The sequence below is a fragment of the Ornithorhynchus anatinus genome, chromosome 4, assembly GCF_004115215.2.
Source record: "Ornithorhynchus anatinus isolate Pmale09 chromosome 4, mOrnAna1.pri.v4, whole genome shotgun sequence".
Classification (NCBI taxonomy): domain Eukaryota; kingdom Metazoa; phylum Chordata; class Mammalia; order Monotremata; family Ornithorhynchidae; genus Ornithorhynchus; species Ornithorhynchus anatinus.
Window position 1 is genome coordinate 79,920,738 of NC_041731.1, and position 8,964 is coordinate 79,929,701.

Below are 8,964 nucleotides of genomic sequence, written 5' to 3' on the forward strand. Positions count from 1 at the left end.
ATACGCAGATCTACATCTCCGCCCCTGTCATCTCCCCCTCCCTTCAGGCTCGCATCTCCTCCTGCCTCCGGGACGTCTCCACCTGGATGTCGGCCCGCCACCTAAAACTCAACATGAGCGAGACTGAGCTCCTCATCTTCCCTCCCAAACCCGGTCCTCTCCCAGACTTCTCTATCACCGTGGATGGCACGACCGTCCTTCCCGTCTCTCGGGCCCGCAATCTCGATGTCATCCTTGACTCGTCTCTCTCGTTCACCCCACACATCCTATCCGTTACCGAGACCTGCCCGTTTCACCTCTACAATATCGCCAAGATCCGCCCTTTCCTCTCCACCCAGACGGCTACCTTACTGTTACGGGCTCTCGTTATATCCCGGCTAGACTACTGTGTCAGCCTTCTCTCTGACCTCCCTTCCTCCTCTCTCGCCCCGCTCCGGTCTATTCTTCACTCCGCTGCCCGGCTCATCTTCCTGCAGAAACGATCTGGGCATGTCACTCCCCTTCTTAAACAACTCCAGTGGTTGCCTATCAACCTCCGCTCCAAACAAAAACTCCTCACTCTAGGCTTCAAGGCTCTCCATCACCTTGCCCCTTCCTACCTCTCCTCCCTTCTCTCTTTCTACCGCCCACCCCGCACGCTCCGCTCCTCTGCCGCCCACCTCCTCGCCGTCCCTTGGTCTCGCCCATCCCGCCGTCGACCCCTGGGTCACGTCCTCCCGCGGTCCTGGAACGCCCTCCCTCCTCACCTCCGCCAAACTGATTCTCTTTCCCTCTTCAAAACCCTACTTAAAACTCACCTCCTCCAAGAGGGGTTCCCAGACTGAGCTCCTCTACTCCCTCTGCCATACCCCCTTTACCTCTCCGCAGCTTAACCCTCATTTTCCCCTTTTCCCTCTGCTCCGCCACCTCTCCCCTTCCCATCCCCACAGCACTGTACTCGTCCGCTCAACTGTATATATTTTCGTTACCCTATTTATTTTGTTAATGAATTGTACATCGCCTCGATTCTATTTAGTTGCCATTGTTTTTACGAGATGTTCTTCCCCTTGACTCTGTTTATTGCCATTGTTCTTGTCTGTCCGTCTCCCCCGATTAGACTGTAAGCCCGTCAAACGGCAGGGACTGTCTCTATCTGTTGCCGACTTGTTCATCCCAAGCGCTTAGTACAGTGCTCTGCACATAGTAAGCGCTCAATAAATGCTATTGAATGAATCCTAGGATTCCTAGAACCTAGCATCATTTTCAGTTCAATGAAAGGAGAATTGGTATCCAGTGTCCCTGCTTGCAATTGAACCCAATTCATCATTGGGTTGGGTGAGAAATAATGTTGTCAGTCTATCAATCAGTCGAACTTATTGAATGCTTACTGAGTGCAGGGCACCACACTATGCGCTTGGGAGAATACAATACAACGTGGCTTAATGGAAAGAGAACGGGCCTGGGAGTCAGAGGATGTGGGTTCTGATCTCGACTCTGCCACTTATCTGTTAGGGGACCTTGGGCAAAGCACTTAATAATAGTAATAATGTTGGTATTTGTTAAGCGCTTACTATGTGCAGAGCACTGTTCTAAGCGCTGTGGTAGCTATAGGGTAATCAGGTTGTCCCACGTGGGGCTCACAGTCTTCATCCCCATTTTACAGATGAGGTGATTGAGGCACCGAGAAGTGAAGTGACTTGCCAGTCACACATCTGACAAGTGGCAGAGCAGGAATTCAAACCCATGACCTCTGACTCCCAAGCCCGGGCTCTTTCCACTGAGCCCCACTACTTCCCTACTTAACTTCTCTGTGCCTCAGTTACATCATATGTAAAATGGGGATTAATAATAATGGTATTTGTTAAGCGCTTACTATGTGCCAAGCACTGTTCTAAGACAGCCCATGTGACCTGATCTAACTCTCTTCCCCTCTTCAAAGCCCTACTGAGAACTCACCTCCTCCAGGAGGACTTCCCAGACTGAGTCCTCCCTTTCTCTCTGTGCCTCCTCCCCTCCCCATCACCCCTACTCCTTCCCTCTGCTCTACCACCTTCCCCTTGCCATAGCACTTGTGTATATTTGTACATATTATTTATTATTCTATTAATGATGTGTATATATCTATGATTCTATTTATTTTTATGGTATTGATGCCTGACTACTTGTTTTGCTGTCTGTCTCCCCCTTTTAGACTGTGAGCCCATTGTTGGACAGGGATTGTCTTTTTCTGTTGCCAAAGTGTATGTTCCAAGCACTTAGTACAGTGCTCTGCACACAGTAAGCACTCAATAAATATGATTGAATGAATTGTAAGTACCTTACAATTCAGCTTAGAACAGTGCTTGGCACAAAGTAAGTGCTTAACAAATGCCATTATTATTATTACATTCCCTGCCCAAAACAAGTTTACAGTTAGGATCTAGCGTAGTTTCTGTTTGTGTATATGTGTGCCTCCTGTAAGGTTTAGAATTCCCAAAAGTCACACTGCTCATGCCCTGGCTGCTAGAAGCCTTGTCCTGCCGTGCACACAGTAAGCGCTCAATAAATACAATTGAATGAATGAATGAATCTTGTCAAGGTCGGCAGCGGTGTGAGAGAGACAGAGATGGAAGCAAAGAAAGCCTGTAATGGTCTCCTCCCATCAGAGTGACACGTTGACTTTGGTGTTCCTGTACCAGACTCAAAGGCGTTAGTGGTGTGTTTGTCAATCAAACAATCGATCACTGATTCTTATTAACTTCTTACTGTGGGCTGAGCACTGTCCTAAATGCTTGGGAGAGTACAGTATAATAAAGTCAATAAGCACAATCCCTGCCCTCGAGGAATTTACAATCTAGCTGGGGAGACAAATCTTAAAAATAAATTACAGGTAGAGAAAGAGGCAGAGTAGAAGGATTCTGTTATATTGTGTTCTCTCAAGTGCTTAGTACAGTGTGCTCTGCACATATTTAGCACTCAATAAATACAGTTGACCCATACGTACTTAAAAGTGCTGTGGTTGGGATCATGGTGTTTAAGGGGGACAGACCTAAGGTGATGCATGTCAATCAATCGTATTTATCGAGTGCTTATTGTGTCCAGAGCACAGTACTAAGTGCTTGGGAGAGTACAATATAACAATTTAACAGATATGTTTGCAGCTCATCTCTGTGCTGGAATCGATGCTCTGCTATTCAGATTAACAATTAACAAAAAGTTAACACACAGTTTCAACCACCCATCAGAGAACATCTTCTGCCAGACTGAACTCTAGTCTTCCTCCTGTTTGCTGTTCTTCTAATGGAGTTAGGAAAACCAGATTTTTTTCCCTCCACCAGTTTCAACTACAGATGATCTCCGAATCTCATGGGCCAACACTCCCAGGGTATCTGAGGGATTCCTTGCATGATGATACAAAATATCCCTTATTGAATGAGAATGACTGACTCTTAGGCATGTTGCATATTGGAACAGACACCTCTTCTTCCCCCAAGAGGTTCACGATTAACTTTAACTGTACTGAGTGTGGCTGAGTGAAACACCTGTTTGGTAGGGAATATGTCCTAACATTTTAGAGTATCCATTTGGAGCATCTGAACTTGGGTCATTTTAGCAGATTAAGCATCTATTGAATAGGTCAGAAGAATGATTTCATCTGAAGGTGATCCTTTCTTTAGAAAGTAGGTTAAATCAGGTGCCACTTTGCTGGGAGACTTTGGGTAAGCCACTTAAGTTCTCTGTCTGTTACCTCATCTGTAGAATGGGGATTAACACTGTGAGCCCCATGTGGGACATGGACTGTGTCCAACCTGATTAGCTTGTATCTACCTCAGTGCTTCGTAGAGTGTCTGATACATAGCAAGCGTTTAACGAATACCAATTTTAAAAAAGAGTACAGTGGGCAACTGCCAGAGCAGAGGCCACTGTAGGGAAAAGGAGGCAAAGAGAGGTTAAATACTCAACTTTCATTCATTCATTCAATAGTATTTATTGAGCGCTTACTATGTGCAGAGCACTGTACTAAGCGCTTGGGATGAACAAGTCGGCAACAGATAGAGACAGTCCCTGCAGTCTGACGGGCTTACAGTCTAATCGGGGGAGACGGACAGACAAGAACAATGGCAATAAATAGAGTCAAGGGGAAGAACATCTCGTAAAAACGATGGCAAATAAATAGAATCAAGGCGATGTACATTTCATTAACAAAATGAATAGGGTAATGGAAATATATACAGTTGAGCGGATGAGTACAGGGCTGAGGGGATGGGAAGGGAGAGGTGGAGGAGCAGAGGGAAAGGGGGAAAATGAGGGTTTAGCTGTGGAGAGGTGAAGGGGCGGTGGTAGAGGGAGTAGAGGGAGAAGAGGAGCTCAGCCAGAGACCTTCAGTATGCCGGTGATGGAACTGATCTTAAATCTTCATCTCTTGACTGGCGATCCAAATCAATCGATCAATCATATTTATTGAGTGCTTACTGTGTGCAGAGCACTGTACTAAGCGCTTTGGAAAGTACAATAGAGTTGGTAGGCCCATTTCCTGCCCTCGACAAATTTACAGACAAGAGGGGAAAGCAGCCATTGATATGAATAAATAAATTATGGACATGCACATAAGGAAGGGTGAATGAAGGGTGAAAATCCAAGCCAAATACTATTTCCACACAACAGCCTGCCGTTTGCTCCATTATAAAGGCAGTGTAACTGTCTGTAGTCTGAACCAATTTACTGCTGAAGGAACAGAAACACCAAAAGGTGGAATGACTTTTCTAGAGTTATGCAACAACTCAATGGGATTGCTGGGAACAGCAATCCAGTCAGTGGAATTTAAATCTGGTTCTCCTCACCCTGATGTAGGTTATGGTAGAAGCAAATCTTTCCAACTCACAAGGCTGATTCTGTCCCTAGACTGTTTTTTTAGCCTCCCTAAGGCTGTGGGAAAATTATCCTAGACTGTGAGTCTGACATACCCAGGGAGCATTATGAAAGAGGTACATGTTAGCTAATGGAATTTCTGTCACTGCCCATATTATTGAATGGATAGTCATTTTCCAAGATGACAAAATGAAAGGAAAAGCTTGTTCTAAGGGCTGGTGCTGGTTCTTGGACTCCCTGTTCTGTTCATTAAGGTAACCACCATTCTGATTATGTGAAAATCCAGAAAAACCATCCACCTGCTGCCATAGCTTTGTTTACGATATCTATTCCAGGATTTTCCTTGTGTTCAGAGAAGTGTGTTAACAACTTCATTGGAGTTTAGACTGTAGTCAGATCAGGGTTATGCACTTGGGACCCTTACTGCCTCCAGTAGGGAGTCATGTACTGTCAGAATAGATATCTTACTTCTAATTAATGCATGACATATAAGGCGATGAAATTCAAAAGAAGGGTGCTTTTACATACAGATTGAACAAAGGCTATTATCCATTGAGATTTTCATCGTGCAATTATCACTCAAAGAGCACGTATCTTAAACCTCCTCACATCTCTAATGACTATGTGACTTTCAAATACTGTTCGGAGACTTTCTTGTCCTAGAAGTTAGAATGAATTCACTCTTTTAGATAGTGAACCCCCATGATGGACAGGGACTGTGTCCAGTTTCCAACTGTGCATTATTTTCTCAGTGCTTAGTACAGTGCTCTGCGTACTATTACTAGACTGTAAACTCCTTGAGGGCTAGGATCCTGTCTACCACCAAATCTGTTCAATTGAATTCTCCCAAGTCTTTTGTTCTCCTCTGTGTTGCACCTGGAGAGTTTCTAATACTCTACCAGTCTTGGCTACGGGAGGGAGAGTCAAGCAGAGCCCTACCCATTCCATTCCTAGCTTGGGCAGTGGCTAGCGAGTGGAAGACAATCTGCCACAAGTCACAACTCACCCATGCTGGGCAGTAGTGGCATGGGAGAGAGTCGAGGGTGGAGACTCATATTTATTGCAAGGCAGAAGGGGATGGTAAATCAATTCTGCATTTTTACCAAGAAAACTCTATGGATACACTACCAGAATGATTGTATATGGAGAGTGGGGCATTCTGGGAGAGATGTGTCCATTACGTCGCTATGGGTTAGAAATGACTCCGGCATAAGACAAGTCTTTCGTACAGTGATCTGCCCACCGTAAGCACTCAGTACATACCCCATTAACTGACTGATTGATTGGCAAGTGTTTAATAAGTGCCATATTTTGATTGGAATCATCATTAGGGATTTCCAGCAGAGTAGAATTGGAGGTTAAGCTGAAATGATACAGTAGGTACTCACTGTTATAACTCACTGTTCTGAATTATATATTATAAATCACATATTTGTTTGTATTGTCTGTCTCCCTTTCTAGATTGTAAGCTTGTTTGGCAGGGAATGTGTCTACCAATTCTGTTGTACTCTTCTAAGCATGTAGTACAGTGGTCTTTACATAGTAAGTGCTCAATAAATATGGTTAATTGGTGGATTGATTGTCAAATCACCACAGGTGACCCAAGAACCAGGAAGGCTGTTATTTTTTTAATGACATTTGTTAAGCACTTACTATGTGTCAAGCACTGTTGTAAGCACGGGGTAGATCCAAGATAATCAGGTTGGACACGGTCCATGTCTCACATGGGACATAGTCTTAACCCCCATTTTACAAATGGGGTAATTGAGGCACAGAGAAATTACGTGACTTGCCCAAGGTCACACAGCAGACAAGTGGCAGAGCAAGGATTAGAACCCATGTCCTCTGACTCACAGGCCTGAGCTCTTTCAACTAGGCCTCTCCTTCTGCATCAGAATCCTTCTGATTCTTCCTCTTCCTCCTCTTTCAAGTTGCAAAAAGTGATGGTCTCTTGAATCTGAAAAGGAGGGATTTTCAGGCCGGTGGGAGAACGTGGGCAAGGGGATGTTGGCAAGAGAGATGCATTAGAGGTACAGTCAGTAGGTTGGCATTAGAGGAGCAGAGATTATGGTCTGGGTCGTATTAGGAGATGAGTGAGGTTAGGTAGGAAGGGAACTGCTGATTGAGGGCCTTAATGTCAGTGGTAAAAACTTTTCTGTTTGATGTTCATTCATTCAATCGTATTTATTGAGCATTTACTGTGTGCAGAGCACTGTACTAAATGCTTGGAAAGTACAATTCGGCAAGAGATAGAGACAATCCCTACTCAACAACGGGCTCAGTCTAGAAGGGGTAGACAGACAACAAAACAAAACAAGTAGACGGGCATCACTACCATCAAAATAGATAAATAGAACCATAGATAAATGCACACAGAATATGAGTCAGGGCTAGACTTGGAAATTCTGGCCTTAGTTTGAGACTTGAGTCCTGTTTAAGTCTATTGACATTTTCTGCTAAAGTCCAGAAAGAAGTGGAGGCTTTCATGAGTGGAGTTTGCAGTTCCTTAAATGTGATTGTACTATTAAAGGCCAAGGTGAAGGAATTAGACTTGTAGCTTTCAGCTTTTGTCTTATTTACAGCATTGCTGGGTGAGTGAAGAACCCCTACGTGATATATCAGGAAGCTACCGGGGAAGGCACTTACCACACTGTGACAACTTGCCCCTTTTTCCCCCATAAGAGGCAGAAAGCTGATCTGACCCAGCAGTGGAAATTGAAAAATACTATTATGATCATCCCTCTGTTTTTTATGGTATTTTTAAAAGTGCTTACTATGTACCAGGCACTGCGCTAAGTGCTGGGGTAGATAAGAGCTAATCAGATTGGATATAGTTCATATCCCACATGGGGCTCACAGTCTTAATCCCCATTTTGCCGGTGAGGTAACTGAGGTACAGAGAAGATAACTGACTTGACCAGAGCCACCCAGCAGACAAGTGGCAGATCTGGGACTAGAACCCGGATCCTTCTGTCTCCCAAGCCCCTCTATTCACTAGGCCACGCTGCAGAGAATGTGTCTACCAACTCTGTTATATTGCGTTCTCCCAAGTGCTTATTACAGTGCTCTGCACCCCGTAAGCGCTCTAATTATGACTGACTGATTCATGCAGTAAGTATGCTATCTGCATATGGAAATCAAGAATGTTATGGACATTCGTTACCAACAGTCGCTACTTACTGAGCCCCACAAAGTTTAATGGCACCCAAGTACCAGAGAGTATGAATCTTGGTGAGAAACCTGGGGATCTTCAGGTAAAAAGCTGAAAGGCAGTGTCAGTTTTGTTGAGTGTTAACACAGTCACTTGCAGATGTTGATGAATGATGGATGAGCCTTGATCCAATCTTGGGGGCTGTGGCCCCCGTCCTACCTTTGGCCTGGAATGCCCTTCTTCCTCTCATCCGCCAGACTAGCACACTTCCCCCCCCCCTTCAAAGCCCTACTGAGAACTCACCTCCTCCAGGAGGCCTTCCCAGTCTGAGGCCCCCTTTTCCTCTGCTCCTCTTCCCCTCCCCATCGCCCCAACTCCCTCCCTCCATTCAACCCCGTCCCCGCCCCACAGCACTTGTGTATATATGTACATATTTATTATTCTATTTATTTTCTTAATGATATGTGTATATAATTCTATTTAAATTGATGCAATTGATGCCTGTCTACTTGTTTTGTTGTCTGCCTCCCCTCCGTCTAGACTGTGAGCCCGTTGTTGGGTAGCGATTGTCTCTATTTGGTGCCGAATTATACTTTCCAAGCCTTTAGTACAGTGCTCTGCACACAGTAAGTGCTCAATAAATACGACTGAATGAACTGGAGTGAAGAAATTGATTATAGTGCTAGTGTCAGGCTCTTAGTCCCTGCCAGTGGTGTTTCCTGCTGAGACACAGACTACAGCATGAAGTAGGTGGGCAGGCGTAGAGCACACTGCGAAGCGCAGTGAAGAATTTTGCATTTATGAGCAAAGATCTTGCAGGGCTGGGCTGATGGTCTACTGTAGCACCACAGATAGGTAGGTGGTTGCCAGGGTGACCGCCTCAATAGTTGCGGCCGTTTTAACCTCCCACGTTAGCCAGGATACCTGCTGAGCCTGTCACCCACCGGAGACGCCCAAGGTGGTACTTTGGTCAGAAACCTTCCCGG

At 45.1% G+C, this 8,964-nt stretch overlaps 1 non-coding gene across 1 annotated transcript; it reads left to right on the plus strand.

Moving 5' to 3' along the window:
• Positions 1-5,687: 5,687 nt before the first annotated feature.
• Positions 5,688-5,823, plus strand: LOC114811571. Its single transcript, XR_003759268.1, has one exon. It is a non-coding gene; the product is annotated as a small nucleolar RNA SNORA7 (small nucleolar RNA).
• Positions 5,824-8,964: the final 3,141 nt, after the last annotated feature.